Below are 18,017 nucleotides of genomic sequence, written 5' to 3' on the forward strand. Positions count from 1 at the left end.
AGATGTTGGAGGAGTCACAAATCACTCCCAAACCATGTTAACTTCTTCCTCCAAGAAGAGAAATCCAGGATCCCCACTAATGATTGAGTGGCTGCTAAATGCTTCCTTCCCCCTTCTTTTTTCCCTCGGGTCTGTATCGAGGTGGTGGATTCATAATTCAAATAATGGGAATATTCATAAGATCCCTTTGGATGAGGTGGTGAGTTGTTCGACCAAGATGGAGATGACACACGCGTTACTACTGGCATTTCACTTGGGCTTCCAAAGCCATGATGAAGTACAACTGGGTTGGAAACGTGTTGGTTGCCACTGGTATCTGCTGGCTCTTAATGCCTCATAACCAACAAATCATTACTAAAAGTGACTTCTTGTTTTACCATGTGCCCAATCTCATTTCTCATTTATTGACGTTGGGCTTGCACATTCCCCATTTTCTATTCCTGGCTTGCTTCTCAAAGGGTCTTTGCAACTTCATTTGTTTTATGACTAAGGAAGCTTTGTTGGCAGATGAAATGGGGGGTGATAAAGTGAGATATGAATTGGACAATCTGGATGATTTTAAAAATGAACCTCTCATCTGGAATTTTTGTGTTCAAGGTAGAATTGCTAATTTTATGGATTGCCTAAAGGGCCATGATGAGCAGCTCTCAGGTCCTTTCACCTCCTTCTGGTCTGGAAGATGGGTCTCGGTTGGCAGCATTACCTGTGATGTCTCTGAGGAGACTATTTCCCAAGCTATGAAGCTGACCCTGGATGGTCGTCGCTGGAAGCATACCAGTCATGTTGCAAATAGTGAGGGTTTGAAACAGTTTTTCTGTAACTCTGAGGAACCTGCCAAACTACAAGGTGGGTTTTCTTGGGAGGAGCTCAAGCACCCGTGGAACACGATCTACCTCATGATCATTAAATAATTCACTCTTGAAGGTAGGTATAAGGTATTCTACTACTACCATTTGCCCCTCCTCAATCACTTCCGCAATAATGATTTGCTTTGTTTATCATTTTATTAACTGCACTCCTTAGAGAGATCTGTTAAGGACACTATGGACCTTAAGCATGGGGATAAGCCTCCTTTCCTCCTCCAACAGGGTCTTATTTACAGGTTGTATAAATTCCATGAGGCTCTCTGCCCCCCTAGGAATCTTTCTCTCGCCCCGCCACCAAAGCTGATTCCCCAGCAGCTCATGACCCTGTCTTTGGCTTTCCCTAGATTCTTCCAATATCCCCAAGAGGGATTTGCCATGACCACCATGTCCCTGCCTACCTATGCCTCAACTGTTTCTCTTTCAGTGGTCTCCCCTAACTTAACTCTACCTGCCTCCCCCAGTGCTTCTCGCTCCCTGTCCAAGGGTAAAAGTAAAACCCCCATTAAAAGAAAACACATTATCTATGACGACAATTCTTCTATTGACGACACTAAGAACAACAACCCTTCCCTGGATTCAGAGGATAAAAGGAGATCCTCCAGACTTGCATCCAAAGGCCACAAGAAGAAGACCCTGGTTATTGAGAATCTGGACTCTAAGGAGGACCCCATTGGGGACAAGAAGGAGGAGGGCCCTAAAACTAGGGGGGCCTGATGGGGATGCTGATAATGTTAATATGACTAGGGACCCCATAGTCCCAACCACTGTTGGTGCTGTTGACATGACTACCCCTGAAAGGAAAACCCAGGAACTCATTGATGATAAAGATACAACCCCTATGTACATGGACACTGAGGGTCTTATGGGTGTGGAAATCCCTGACAACGATGCTCTGGATCCTAGAAATTTGGATACAGATTTAAAATTGGCTGAACAGGTGATGCATTATATCCCTTTGATGGACCTGGTTAAGGATATTGATAACTCCATTGCAGGTGGCGAGCCCAAAGAGACTACTGAAACTACTGATGACTTGGCTATTGAGAACCCCCAGGAGGCCCCTACTCTGCAACAAATGGAAAAGCTGAGCACAGAGAATTGAAAACCTTGGCTTTGTTCTCGATCCATAGTCTATCAAGGAGGAGGTCAAACAACTCAAGAACAAGATGGAGACTTGGGAAGCCCAAATGGTGGGCCTGAACAAATTCCATATCCAGGTGTTACATAGCTCCACTCTCACCCTCTCTCTATTGAGGGAACGTTATGCTGACACTGAGGAGGACAAATAGGAGGATAGGGACCTCTACAAATTCCTGTCTAACGAATGGAGCAGTACCATGGAGGCCACTGGGGTGCGCAAGGCAGCCCTGTAGTTTGTTTTTTCCTACTGTTGTTTTCAATTGTTAAAAAGACTTGGTTCCTTTTTTATGGTTGGTGCTGTTAATTGCTATTATAGTGCTATTTCTACGCTATGATTGATAGTTCTGCTATGTAAAGGGCCAGTGCCCTTGTTCTCACTGCTTTTTTAATCAAAAACATAGTTATAGAATTACAATAATATTTATAACTAATTCAAATCTGAATAATAACTTTAATTATAACCTTAACATAATTTGTACCTTAGCCCAAAATTTTAACCTAATTCTAACTCTAAAGTTAACATTAAATACAACCATAATCCTATTTTTTAAAATTTTAACCCTAGATCTGAATCTAACTTTAACCCTAACCCTAACCCTTATTATAAACCTAATTTTAATCCTAATCATTATTATAATTATTTTAGAATTATAATAATAAATACGAATTAAGATTAAAGTTATAATATAATTAAGAATTATAAATTAAGTTATAATCATTTATTTAGATTATAACTATAAAATTGATAATAATAGTCTTAATTTCAATTAATAATTATTTAATGAAAATTTTAATATAATTATTAATAATAGATTTATTATTATTATATTTTGGGTACTGTTATTATTAATAAATTAAATAATTAATATATTAATCTTTATACAATATTTTAGACTATATTATTTATTATATAGATTTAATATTATATGTTAAGGATATATAATATTATATTTCATCTATGTTATAAATATAATTTAGATTATAATTAAATATGTTAATAATATTGGTCAACAATATGCATAATATTAAATTATTTATTCACACCTTAATCTCAAACCTTAATCACAAATTTTCTTATATCGTAATAGCCTAATGGCAAGTACCAATAAGGAATTTTACTATTTGAGTAATAATTTATTTTGAGGCAAAATATTGGAACAGATTAAATATTGTACTTGCAAACAATTATCAAGTAGAAGAAATTAATAATTCTAAATAGTAGTATAACACAATAAAATGAAGTAATAATACATTAGTAATAATTTATTTTGAGGTAAAATAATATAAACCACTTGAAATCTAATTGTTGAATTGTTCTAATTTATTACATACCTAGCACTTTCAACCTTAGGACTGTAAATAAAATTTGCAAAAAAATATGAGCACAAGATTAGGGTATAAGTTAGGAGAGTGGTATTCTCCTTGTAATAGGAATCAACTACTCCTCCGCACCACCAACTCCTCTATCCTTGGAACAGTCACCTTGAGATCCGTCCACCCCCACCACAAACTTGGCAAGGGAGATACAACGGCTGCGTTGCGGGCTCATGCCTGTCATATAGAATTATTATATTATTGTATTTAAATTATTAGATTATCAATATATTATAATTATATACCAAAATATATGATATATTAAATACAATCCAAAACTTAAGTTTGGATTATGGTTAAGTTAGAGTTATGTTTAATGTTGATGTTAGGTTAGACTTAGGTTAATTATGTTAACGTTCAATTAGAGATATGATTAGACTCAAGATTAACTTATTATATATTTATTATTATTATGTTCTTATTTATTAGTTTATTATTATAAATATTAGTACTATATTATTAATAACATTATTTTATTATCAAACTTTTATATTATTAAAATGCATGAAGGTATGGAGCAATTTCCTTGGTTCCACCAATACTATCTTGCATGGTTGTAGATGGGTGCTGGGGAAAGGAACTAAAATCAGATTTTGGAAGGACTGGTGGATTGGTGATGGCCCCCTTTCGGATTCTGTTTGGGCTCGTCCTTTCAAAGAAATGTGTCTCAGAAAAAATGGCTCCTCGGTGGCTAGTTAGATCTCAAATTTGTGGATGATGCTTTGATACCTTTGCAACCTTGGTCAAACTGTATTCATATCCCTCGCTCTCAAGTGGAGGATGACATGTTTTGGAATTTCTCCTCTTCGGGGAAATTGAAGGTTGCTGATGCCTACAAGTTCATCTCCAGAAGTTTCTCTCCCTCCCCCTTCTGGGTTGGTATCTAGAATAAGCTTTTAACTCCAAAAATTAACATCTTTTTTTGGCTTTTCATACAGAGTAAGATTTCTACGTTTGACAACCTTTGCAAAAGAGGTCTTCATATTACTAACAGATTCTTCCTATGCAAATAAGCGATGCTGCGACGGAAAATGTTGGTCATTTGTTGCTTCACTGCTCTTTTGCCATGGATATCTAGAGTTTCTTCCTTGATATCTGGAACACTAATTGGGTCTTCCCTGATTGTGTTCAAAGGCTGTGGTTTGAATGGAAGTGCCCCTTCAATAATCAAACTTTGGGAGTCCTCTGGAATATGTCTCTTCCTCATATTGCATGGGGTATTTGAGAAGAAAGAAACAATAGAGTTTTTAGAGATTTGGAATCTTTTGTGCTTGTAGTGGCTATTAGAATTAGAAATGCTATCAAGGAGAATTTTCTTCACTCCTTCCCCAGTAGAAGGAATGACCATCCCCTCCCTACTCTCCAGGATGAGTGGGATACTATCAAACGGTGGCAAATTGGCTGGAATATCTCCATTCCTATGCACAAAATTAAACAGTGCAGACATAATGTTCTATGGAATCCCCCCCTATGGGATGGAGCAAAATCAATGTGGACGGGGCGACTAAAGGGAATCCTAGGTCGGTTGGGTGTGGGGAGTGACTAGGAATCATATGGGTCTGCTAGTTTCTGCAGTGGCGTTCCCTCTGGGTACCTAGTCCAACCATTTTGGGGAGGCTAGCGTTGCCCATTTAGGGATACACATGGCTAAAAGGGAAAGATTTAGAAAGGTTTGGTTGTAATCTGACTCACTTAACATTATCAACTTTTTGAATGGGCGTACGGATCCTAGCTAGACTATTGCCAACTTGATCAAAGATTGCTATGATATGATTAAAGAGTTGGATGAATTCAAAATCTCTCACATATTTCAGGAAGGCAATAAAGCTATGGATTTATTGGCCAATATGGCGATGGGCTACATGGTGGCAAAATGGTGGAGCAATTAGAACTCATTCCCAAAAAACTGGTGCGACCTGGCATATGATGATACCATACACTTGTGGTAATTAATGAAGACCAATCATTATTGGATTAAGTTGTTAGGGAAATGGTTTCCTTTCGATTTCCCTATTTGAGGATCTAGAAACTTCCCTTGTGCTTGGATTTTCTGTTTTCTTGTGTGCCCTGTGTCCTACTTCTGTTTGGAGACTTGTCTTGTGTGGCCCATTTCTTGCTTCTGTTTGGCGACCCAGACCATTATGGGCAAGGACAAGAATAGGCAAGAACAACCCACTTTTGATAAATGGAAGCAAAATAAGGAGGTGTGGCAGGAGATTGTTAATGGGGGAATGGTTCCCTTCTTGGAAAGACTCCATGGCTCTTCTCCTCCGCTCATGAAAATTTTTGTCAACAGGTGGAAGAAAGGGGTTTTGAGGGCTTATGGTGCTGAATTTTAGGTGGATGAAACCCTAGTGGCTACGATTATGGGTTTGGCTATCAATAACAGAAGGTTTTATAGAGACAGAAAAATGAGGGAGGAAGACATGGAGAATTTATTTGATAAAGATAAGGAGCATTTAAGAGTTAATAAAATGGCAGATGGTGGCTACAACATAAAGGACCTAATAACTCCTTGGGCAGATATGATCGAATTCATTATGAGGTACATTACGCTTGATGGAAAATATGCCAGTATCTTTTCTTATCATTTTACCATCTTAAATCACTTTAGGCATGGCAAATTTATGTCGATTCCATTCTATCTGGTTTCTTCTTTGGAGAATAGTCTAGAAAAACATGTTGAGAATCCGAATAACCTAGTCCTCCATGAAGGGATTCTTATGCTCATTACAGAGTACTCCAAAGCCCATGAAGTTGTGCCCTCTCTCTCTGAGAAAGGCCAAATCCATAATACTGATGTTCAAGATGTCTCTGATATGGATATGGAGATGGAGGATAGTGGGAGCGCCAACCCTGTTGTTGACCCTGATTACAAGCCGGTTGAAGAGGGTGAGATGTTGGTCACTCCTGGAACCCATAGCAACAAGAACACCCCCCCCCCCCCAAATGGGCTACAAGTAAATATAAATCGACCAACAAGATGGTTTCTCAAATTGAGCCTTATTCCAAAAAGAAGAAGTTGGTTGCTAAAGACTATGATCCCAAGACCTTGGACTAGGAAATCAAATTGGACATTCCTCTTCATGTCCGGAAGGAGAAGCAGGGGACTCTGCTTAAATTTGTAGATAGTGGCTTACAGAAGGAAATTACTCTGATGAATCTAGTGATGGAAGCGACTAGAAGCCAAGAGAACTGCTGGAAGTGGGTGGGGAAGGAGATTGATACCCTCAAAGAGGGGATTAAGGAGATAATTAATATCTTCACTGATTTGCTTGATCCTAACAAAACAAAGAAGCTCATGATCATGACCCAGAAGCTTTCCCATGATGTGGAGGTTATGAAATGTAATCATGAGTAAAGAATTGAGAAGGTTGAGTAGTGTATAGAGGAGACCAAGAATAACCTTAAGAATCTGATAGACATAAGCAAGGAGGCCATGAGAAATAGTATGGGGGGGCTAGAAAAGATCAATGCCATGGTGGCGGAGTACAGATCCAATCCTATTGACAATGATTATCCTAGTGACAGTAATAGAAAGAAAGAACTGGGCGGTGAAGACTCTGCTATGGGTGGCAATAAAACTATGGGGCCTAGTTCCAGGACCAGAAGTAGGAGTAGCAATAAGGGTACCTCTAAGTTCATTATGGAGGACTTGGAGGAAATCAAAAAGGTTACCATCCAGAAGAACAAGGAGCTAGTGCACTCGCTTAATTGAGTGTTGGTCTGTGCTTTATTTTGTTGCCTATTGTTTCTTTTTTCTTTTGAGCTCGGTCTGGGGTGTTCCCCTATTTTGCTATTGGTTTCTGTTTGGTTGGTTGATGGCTAGTTTTTGTAAAACTCTTGGTTTCGGGTCCATGTAAAACTTGTTTATCTTTATCAAAAACTAAAATAATAATATTATTTTATATTTTTTTATAATATATGTCTATTTATTTATATAAAACTTTAATAGATTTGATAAGATTCAAAATAATTTGTTAAATATATTTTTATTGGATGTATAAAATAAATCTGAAAAAATAATTAAACATACTAAATATTAACTAAATATACCTAAAAATTTGCCTAAAAATATTATTTAGACAATGGATCTGGAAATCTCATAATCAGATGTAAATTTTTGAGCCAATTAGATTGGAGAAAAATAATTTTTGTAATTTACAAACTTAAAAATCATGCATCTTAACTATTTAAAAATATAAAAAAATATTAAAAAAAAAAAATTATAGTTCTAATTGATGGAAAAACAATTGAATAATAACGAGTTAACTAAAATTGATTGCAACCAATTCCACTAATACTAGCCTAAAGAGAAGTACTAATAAAACACCTCAAAGAATACTATCATTGATATATTCTATCATATAATTATTATATTTACACCTATCAACATGATGATATATCACTAATGACATTGCCATTGGTATCATCTATCATACAATAGTTATAATCTCATTATACAGTTATGGTACCAACTGGACGAGTAGTTGTTTGATGGATGCCTAGGAATCAATCAAATAGTAATAATATATAGCGCTTCCCACACATAAGGAACGCATGCTATCTGCTATTCTACTCGGGTTGTATGACCCACCTGAAGATGCAAACTGCTATTCATCATAATAGTTAACTAAATCAACATTTTTGTCTCCATAACTTTTTACAATGTTAATTTGGCTACATTGAAGTCCACCGAACTTTATATTGCAAGTCATGGAGAAATCATATTGTTTTAGCCATTCTCAAAATATTCTTGTTTTCACCTTCCTCATTAACTTTCATCATGAGATTGGAAAAAGCAAAGTGAAGAAAATTTGCTTTGAGTATTGACAATTCCTAACTTTGAATTATATGCTCACATGTTGCTGACAAATACAGAGCATGAGACTTTTAAATTGAAATCTGAAAGCTATGAGTTATCATACAAAGTGCTTCTTTATGAAATAATATATTGGTAGATAAAGTTGATGTTAAAGAAAAATAAAATCTTTAGCATCTATCAATAACGAAGAGGTCATTGTAATTGTCAATGAAAACAACTCAAGGACAACTTGTATTGGACTGACTATTTATTTCTTTGTACCTTATTTTAATTACAGTCTTCCGTGCCATTTAATCACAGACTGAATTTTTGTCTACTTCTGCTTATTTTCTTACTTTCCAAGGTTTGACCACTTCCTAATTCATTTTTTTAATTCTTTCATTTAGAATTTCTATACATAAAAAAATAAATAAAAAATTATTCAATAGTGTTATTCAATCTCTTTCCATTATAGGGAATGGAAGCTTATACACATGTATGAATGGGGTACAGACAATCCTTCATTGATCTGAATTATGGTTTCGGATGACAACACCTAAGTGATAACCTGCGGTATTGTAAATTCTGTTACAAGAACCAGAAATCATAGAATTGAAGCAAGCCAAAAAGTAATCTATTTCATTGGAAAACCCAACATATAGAAGTTCATGAGATTCCAAGATTCACAAAAATTACATAATAAAATCTAAAAACTACGAAATTTTCAAAAAACTATATGAAATTTTATCCTAACTTCAACTAGACATAACTTTCTGCTCGGAACTCGAAATTAGGAGCTGTTGATCTCATTGGAAATGTCTCCAAGAGTTGTAGACACAAATTTGCCAGTTGCAGGGGCTAAAAATGCCCTTAAGACCTTCAAAAATGCAAATTACTAACATATAGACAAACTAAAGTAAAAAAAAATAATATAATTCAATTTTTCTTCTGATCATCCATTGTATAAAGTTTGTCTTATATTGTATATTGATTGTTAGATATTTTAGAGGTTATTTTATCTCATCATCAAACTTTTTAACAGTCGTTCATAAAAGTTTGAAAGATAGAATGACAAATTTTTTACTTCAAATAGTAAAATTTATCATTAAGTTTCTTAACAGTTATACAACAAATCTGAAAACTAGAATGATAAGATTTGTTTTTGATTAAGGGTAAACAAGTTTTAAGAGGACTAGAAACCCCCTACAACAAGATTAGAATGATAAGATTTGTTATTAGATAAACTATCTTTAATTTAATGACTATTAAAATTCCTCTATTCTATACTATTAATATTTCAACTATCATTTAAAAGACAATTCTATTTAAAATCTTATTATTCTACTTCAATTTTATTCTAATCGATAATACATTAAAATGTTTGTGCAAGTTAAAACTGCACATATGAATAGTGCATGGAAAAAGTAGCCATCCTAATGTGAACAAATTTATACCTTTGATTCTGACGTCAAATAACACATTTAAAACAAATCGCAATATTATAAGATTTCTTCCTCGTTAATTATATATCCAGCAGCATTTGTTTTATAATTCATAGACTTAATTATTATAATTGTCAACATGGGTATGAAATGTCCATATCAAGAAGCATATAAATGATATACCAATAATTCCTATTATTTTAATAAAACTCGCCAACATTAAATCATTTTCAAATTTTCAAATTTCCAAAGCTTTTTCAAGTTCAATTGATCGGAATTTACTTACAAAAGCATTGAAATGTGATGGAACGGGTCCTACAAAGAATTAATACTGCCATTTTTTTCAATAAAAGAGAAGCAGTTGGTATACATTGAACCCTGTTTGGCCACGTCATAAAGGACAATATTTCTTTTGTATTAATCATTGACAGTGAACTTTGAAGCTGTTGGTCATATGCCGTTGAGTACAATTCATAAAAAAAAAATATAAATTTCAAAAGCCATTATCACGTCATAATACGTATGGTTTTACTCTTCTGAAAGCATTGAGAGAGAAATGTGGGATTTTTATGTTAAATGGCAGACCCAACTGTATTCCAATTAAATGGAAGGAGTGTTGACTGTGTGCTCTTATATTTTCTGTGTTGCTGCAATTCAACCTCATCCCAACTGTTATTCAATGGATTATTTACTTGAATTCAAATTGTCTTTGTCATCTTCTCAAGAATTTGAATGTTTGATGAAAAGTAAATCCAATCAGTGCATTTTACTGAGTGGTGAATGAAAATTCAATAAAGATAAAAATGCAAGAATAATCTATGATTATATTTTTGACTGTTGAAATTTAACTGAAAACATCACTTCCATTCGCTGTGCAATGAATTTGGCATCTGGGCATGTTAAAAGATGAGAGAATTTGATAGTGACAGAAGCATTGTGTATTGTGGTTTTTGACACATTGACTTTTTATTAAGAAATTCATTTAAAATGGAACATTTCTTTGGGAAAAATATTTGAAATTGATAATTTAATTTTGATTTCAGTCAAATAAGGCCCTCAAAATGATCTATCAATATCTTTTAAAATAATTTCTTTCTAAATATGATAAAGAATTATGTTATTTTATTTCCTTAAAATCATTTAACAATTTTATTTTTATTAAGATTAAGAATATATTATTTTGCTATCAAATTATTTCATTTTATTAAATTGTTTTCATTTTCTTTTTTTATTTTTCATTTTTCATTTTTATTTTAAAATACAATTATTTTGTTTACTTAAAGATTATTTAATCTTACTTTGGAATTATCATATATTGTTTATTTTAAAGACTATATTTGTTTATTTGAGAATTTTCATTTAAAATATATATTTAGGTTCTTTAATATTTTATAGTAGGAACATGTCATTATATTCCAAGGATATGTTGTCACTGCAATAACTCAATATAATCATTAAAATATGTGCAATACATTTTAATATAATGCATTTTGTGCACATCAATTTTCAATCACTACACTCACATTAAGTAGAAGTTCACACCACACCACACCACCCATGTAAATGTTGGGCTTAAAAATACTTCCTTAACAACATAAACAATGTTAAGAAAAAATCATATGTGAACATCATAATAAACAACTTTATTTGTAGACCACTACACACTATTATGCTTTTCTAATACTATTTTTCTTCTTAAGTGTTTGTATTAATCAAAATTAACTCTATAACACCATTTTGATTTCATGCATAATTTAGATTTATTATTTTAGTGTATCTATTTTTCACACTGATTTTTGGATCTTCATTTGTTCTACTTATTATAACATAGTATCATATATTTTTAGTGCAAGGATATATTTTTAGTTCTATAGTTGAGAGTTTCTTTTTGTGGGTAGGTGAAGGTGCATGGGTTAATAGTTGAGAGAGGTTAATATCTTATATGAAAACTTATAAAAAAATTAGTATGCCTTCATCAACATTTTGGATCATGCTCCATGATGAGTAAGATTGAAAAGAGAAATACCTACCTAGGGTTTGACTTAGGAAAGCCCCTATACAAAAAGGTTCAACACCCAATTTGTGGGTACAAAAGAACATAGCAAACTAAGGCAAAGATTACAAAAAAAGTTCAACAAAAGAGTCTTGGACTGTGGTGCCTAGCTCCATACTCTTGCTAGTTTGACCTTAAATTTGGAGGGAAAGTTGTTTGAAAGTTATTGATAATAGATCTAACACCTCTTTGCACCCATACACCTATCTAGATTATGGCACCTAGCTCCATAGTCTAACACTTTTATGCCCATATTTTAGAAACATGTTCCTCTTTGCACACCACTTCTAGATTTGTACATTTGAGTTGAATTATAGTTCTATATGTGTTTGTTTATGTTGATTATTGTAAATTTCCTATTATTTTACCTAGTTCTTACATTTTCATATTTGAATCATATCTAATCAACATTCAAAAATGAAATAATCAATCAAAATGCTTAGCTCTCCTATAGGATTGAGGTTGAGCTTAATTGGTTGTTACCTAATGAAAGAGTTTGAAAATGGTTTCTAGTTTGCATCCTTAGACTAGACTCCATTTTCTTACATTTCATTTTGGTGAACCCAATTCTTCTTACATTTGTATATTTTCTTATTTCAGTTTTACATATGATTGTTAAATGAAATTTATAAATTTAGAAGCGCTCATTTATGAATTCATTGAACATTGCTTTTTGTTACATCATTTTTAATTAATATGTCATATGTTATTGAGTATATTGTTTAAACATGGCGCATCTTATGAATATATTTCTTATCTTCTTTTGCTAATTCCCTTTCAATTTTTATCCAATACACTTGTGACATTTTATTTTATGCATATGATGATAGCTTAGCTTTTCTTTCTATCCATAGCTATGCTAGAGATGACTTTGATGATTCATGATCATCCATATCCTAAAGATCCTCTTAATCATAGAGAAATTTTGAGGAAAGAGGATGATAAAACTAGTACCTTATTCAATGATTTTCCTTCTAAGGATGAAGCATTGATGAATCATTCTTGTCCTTCTCCCAAAATTGTTTCCACCCATGAGGATATCTTAACTAAGATGGTGATATTATAGAAACATTTTTTAATGTCACTCTACCTTCCATGCACCTAAGTGACATCTCTTCTAGAGATGAAGCATTTATGGATGTTACTAATCCCACTCCTTAAGTTTTTCTATTCATGATGATACCTTGGAACAAGAGGATGATATACTTAACACTTTTCTTGATGAATTCCCTTCTAGAGATGATTCCTTGGATAACAAAGAGCCTCAAAGACAAGGTAATAAAATTCATTCTTTTGATCATATAAATAAACATGAGAAGCCAAAGATTGTTATGTATCCAAAAAAAAAAATAGTGATCATTGTTAAAGGTGGGAAGAAGCCAACAAGACCTCATAACTATATATGAAACTATACAAAATAAATCACACAAAGTGATAGGATGAATCAATAAATTTCATACCAACCTTGTTTCCACACATATAAGTATCACAATAATGGTCTTCCCACTTCTTAATAACATTTATCTCCTATTATGTTGCTCCTCGCCATGTGATACTAGTAGCATACCTTTTGCGAGCTCATTATCATTAAGAATACTTTGATCTAGCAATATAACATCTTAATTATTGAGAGAGGTTAATATATTACATGTAAACTTATAAAAAACTTAGCATGCTCTTGTCTTGATAGTTTTTGGATTTGATGTGATCAATTTTTTTACTAAAAATTTAGATAATGCTCTATGATCCATGATTAGGATATGTAATGAAAAGACAAACAATAATCATTTCACTTTTCAAGTTTACACATCTTGATGATGGATCGTGGAGTATGATCTAAAATGTTGAAGAAAAATTGATCACATAGTCAAATCCAAAACTATCAAGACAAGAACATACTACGTTTTTTATAAGTTTGTATATAAGATTCAAATCTAGAAACTATCAAGACAATTTATCATGGATTGTGGAATGCATTTAATTATTATGCCCTTTTCTTTAAATTTTAGATGTGTAGCATTGTAAATTGTGTTCTCTTTAAAATTTCACATTCCTTTTTGGGCCCTTGCTTCAGTGTCACCTCTCTTATGTCATTTAAAGCTTATTTGGGACCTATCCTATTTTAACCTTCAAAACATCTTATTTTGCATAAATAAGGATCATTAATTTAAAAATTAGGTTTAAATCTAATATAAGAGCCCTAATATATCACATCTCACTTTTTTTGGACCTATTTTTGTATGTCTATGCCAGTCCATATATTAGGCAAAATTGTCCACAATTTTAAGGATTTAATATGTTGGCCTTGACATTGCAAAATTTGGTGTTGATTTTTTTATATGACCATTGGAAGTCAGCCTAAGTAAAAAAATGCTTTGATAACCCTATATAAAGAAATCATATCTAATATATTTGATCATTTATATAGTCTAGAAATTCTATTCATTAAAATTCCCCAATTCCTTCAAGATTAGATATGAGTAGAAGGAGCAAGAAGCTACAACAAGCTATCTTCAAGTATGTCTTCATGATGAATTTTGTTATGATTTATCATGTTATTTAATAAACACTTTAAGGAATTATTTAAAGAGAATTTTGTCACCAATTCAAATGTATAGTCTTTTGATTTCAGCATTTCATTTAAGATTTAGCCTCTTCCCTACCAAGAGTAAGCTCTCTTTTCTAATAATCATGAATGTACTAGAGGGTTAATACCTACCCGGGGTTTGACTTAGGCAAGTCCCTATATGAAAAAACCATTTTCATTCTATTTTGTTCTTTTGTAGGTTTAGATAAAATTTCCAGACCCAATTTGTATTCACAAAAGAACATAGAATACTGAGATAAAGATTACCAAAAAAATCAGCAAAAAGTCTTGATCTATGGCACCTAGCTCCACACTCCATTTAGTTTGACCTTAAATTTGGAGTGAAAGTAGTTTGAAGGTTTTTGATACTAGATCTGATACCTTGTTGCATGTAAAAACCTATCTGAACTATGGCACCTAGCTCCATAGTCTCAAACGTTTAGGCCCATATTTTAGACGTAGGTTCCTCTTTGCACACCACTTCTAGATTTGTACATTTGGGTTGAATTTTAGTTATGTATCTATTTGTTTATGTTGATTATTGTAAATTTCCTAGCATTTTACCTAGTTCTTACCTTTTTATATCTAAATCATATCCAATCAATAGTAAGAAAGGAAATAGTCAATCATAGTGCCTAGCTCTCTTGTAGGATTGAGCTTGACCTTAATTTGTTGTTCCCCTTAAATATTTTGGAAATGGTTCCTAGTATGTATCCTAATACTGGACTCCATTTTCTTACATTTCATTTTGCTGAACTCAAATCCTCTTACATTTGCATATTTTTTTATTTTTAGTTTTAGATGTGACTTTTTATGTGAAGCTACTTAACTCTATTTTTATGAACTATTTTTTATTATATTGGCAGGGAGAAGGCCCCCAACCTATGAAATAAAAAATTCATAGAAAAGCAACAAAAACCTTGGCCTCAAGCAGCTACTCACAAAGATCCAAAGACAACCCTAAAAAATGATAAAATATTAACATGTCTCTATAACTAAACATGCTAACTCTAACTAAACACCATCTACTTATCATAATAACATATTTATGAGAATTACCATAATAAAACATAGTAACAACACTAACCCTGGGCCGATTGGTTGTGGGGAAGTTGCTAGGAATCACAATGATAAGCTTGTCTTAGTAGTGGCGCTCCCATTGGGCACCCAGACAAACCACTATGTTGAGGCTTACATAGCTTACATTGGTTTGCAAATGGTGGTTAGAGAAGGGATTAACTATATTTGGTTGGAAAGTGATTTGATGAACATAATTAAATGACTTTAAATATTTGCACACATATCGGGAAGGTAATGCCCTGGCTGATTATATGGAAAATCTTGGGGTGGATTATGTGGAGGATAGATGGTGGACGAAAATGGAAAGTTTCCTGAGAAACCTGTGTGAGATGACTAGAAAGGGTCTGTCGAATTAATCGACCACTCATTTCAAATTCATAATGTCTGAATATCATTGGGATAATTTTTTTGGTGGAAGTTTTTCACAACTCCAAATTCTTTCTATTATAGAGGCTTCGTTTGTTTCTGGTTGGGTTTGCTACTATGTGTTCTAGGTGTGTTCTTTGGCTCTATCAGAATTGTGTATTTCGTAGGGGGTGACAAGAATAGGATGGAACCCACTTCTTTTGAAAAATGGAAAAGGAATACTGAGTTTTGGAATGAGATTTTAGACGGGTGCCTGGTGCTGTATATGGAGAAGTTGAAGGGGAATTTGCCGAGTGCCACTGAAGAATTTGTGAGTGATTGGGATAATGGTATGCTTAAGGTCTATAGACCAAAATTTAGGATTGGTGAAGACTTTATCACTGAAATTACTGGTTTGTAGATGGAGGGAAGGAAGTTCTATAAAGAAAGGAAATCTGCAGAAGAAGATATCTCCACTTTTTTCGACAAGCTGAAGGAGCAGAATAGGGTTCAGAAGATGGCTGGTGGTGGCTACAACCAGAAGGATCTTTAGACACCTTGGGAAAATGTGGTGGAGGTTATCATGAGATACATCACTCTTGATGTTTGGTATGTGAGCATTTTTTCCTACCACTTTGTCTTTTTGAATCACTTCAAGCATGATAGGAAAATCTCCATTCCGCTTTATCTTCTTTCTTCTTTAAAGCACAAGCTAGAGAAACATGATGAGAATGTGGATAATCCAGTCCTCTATGAGGGCCTTATTCATCTCATTATGGATTATGCCAAGGCCCATGAAGTCAAGTCGTCCGCTATTATGAAAACCCATGTTTGTTCTTCCAAACCTGAGGTTCAGGTAGTTTATAATATGATTTCAAAAGGGGAGGATAGTGGGCTTTCCAGGGACTAGCAGGACCAATATTTGTTTGAAAATTTCGAGTATTGTCTGCCTAATGGTGAGGACCCCATTCAGAATATTACCCATGGGACAGGTAGCAGTAGGTGCAACAAACACCCTAGGTGGGCCGCTAGCAAATACAAAAATTTGGGGACCAAGTCTGTTGACTTTCTCTCTTCCAAATCAAAGAAGACCAAATCTAGAAAGGGGGAGGGGGGAAACATAGATAGTGAACATGAGGTTAAGATTGAAATCCCCATTGACATTGATCCTGGGAAACAAGGGAGGGTTGTCATTGACCTAGATTTGGATGATTACATTTCCCTTGTAGCCAGCAGTCAGATTGATTATCTCTGGAAGATGGGCATGGAGATTGAAGTTCTATAAGAGGGCATAAAGGGTATTGTAGATACTTTTATGGACAACCTTGGACCCAATAAAATATAGAAAATCTACCAATTGACCAAAAAAGTTAGTGAGGATGTGGACAAGATGAAATCGAATCATGAAAGGAGAATATGGAATTTGGAGGTGAGTGCAGAAGAAATCAAAGGAAGTTTGAAAAATCTAAATGAGATCAGATTGACCACCATGAATAATAGTTCATAAGGCTTGATGAGGGTCAATAATATGATTGCATATTACAGGGTTAATCACATTGCCAATGTGACTCGTTCGGACTCTAAGTAGAAAAATAAAGTGAAGGGTGGAGGTGGTCAGATTTATCATCCCCATACTATGACATGTCTGTGTACCCATACCAAGAGCAAGAACCAAGAGAAATGCAACTCTAGATTTATCCTAGATGAGTTGGAAGCTATCAACCGGAAAGTTATTCAGAAGAATGTAGATTTGGTGCATTCTTATTAGTAGGTCTTTGTTTCTTCTAGTCTGAGCTTGGCCCAAGTTCATTTAGCTTTTGGTGCTAGTTATGAACTTTAATGCTTATTTTCTAGATATTGTAAAAATTTTGGGTTTCGGGTCCCTGTAAAACTCGTTTACCTTAATAAAAAATTACAGTCATCATCAAAATAAAGTCTGTTTTAAGTGGCACATAGGCCCAACAAAGCATAAACACTACCAAAACCATTAACTTCCTATACCTAGTATTCCACTTAACTAAATTTAGAGAGAATTTCCTAATCATTATTGATCAAGTTCCAATTGTGCTAAAGCCTACCGATCTGGATTGCCCAAGTGTCCCCCTGCTTATCTTCCCTGCCTTTAGTGCCCTCCACTTTCTTCCCTTGCTTAGCCAACTTCCTAGTTTTCTTCTTTATTTTTCCCTATCTAGACACCACTCCCATGATATCATTATTTATTACACCATCAATAATATCATAGAGAGAACTGAAAGCCTCACACAAGTTGTCTAAATTTTTTCTATAATCTTCATTCTTCTCTTCCAAGTTGAGAACATGCTCTTTG

This window comes from Cryptomeria japonica, chromosome 3, assembly GCF_030272615.1.
Source record: "Cryptomeria japonica chromosome 3, Sugi_1.0, whole genome shotgun sequence".
NCBI classification, from domain to species: Eukaryota; Viridiplantae; Streptophyta; class Pinopsida; order Cupressales; family Cupressaceae; genus Cryptomeria; species Cryptomeria japonica.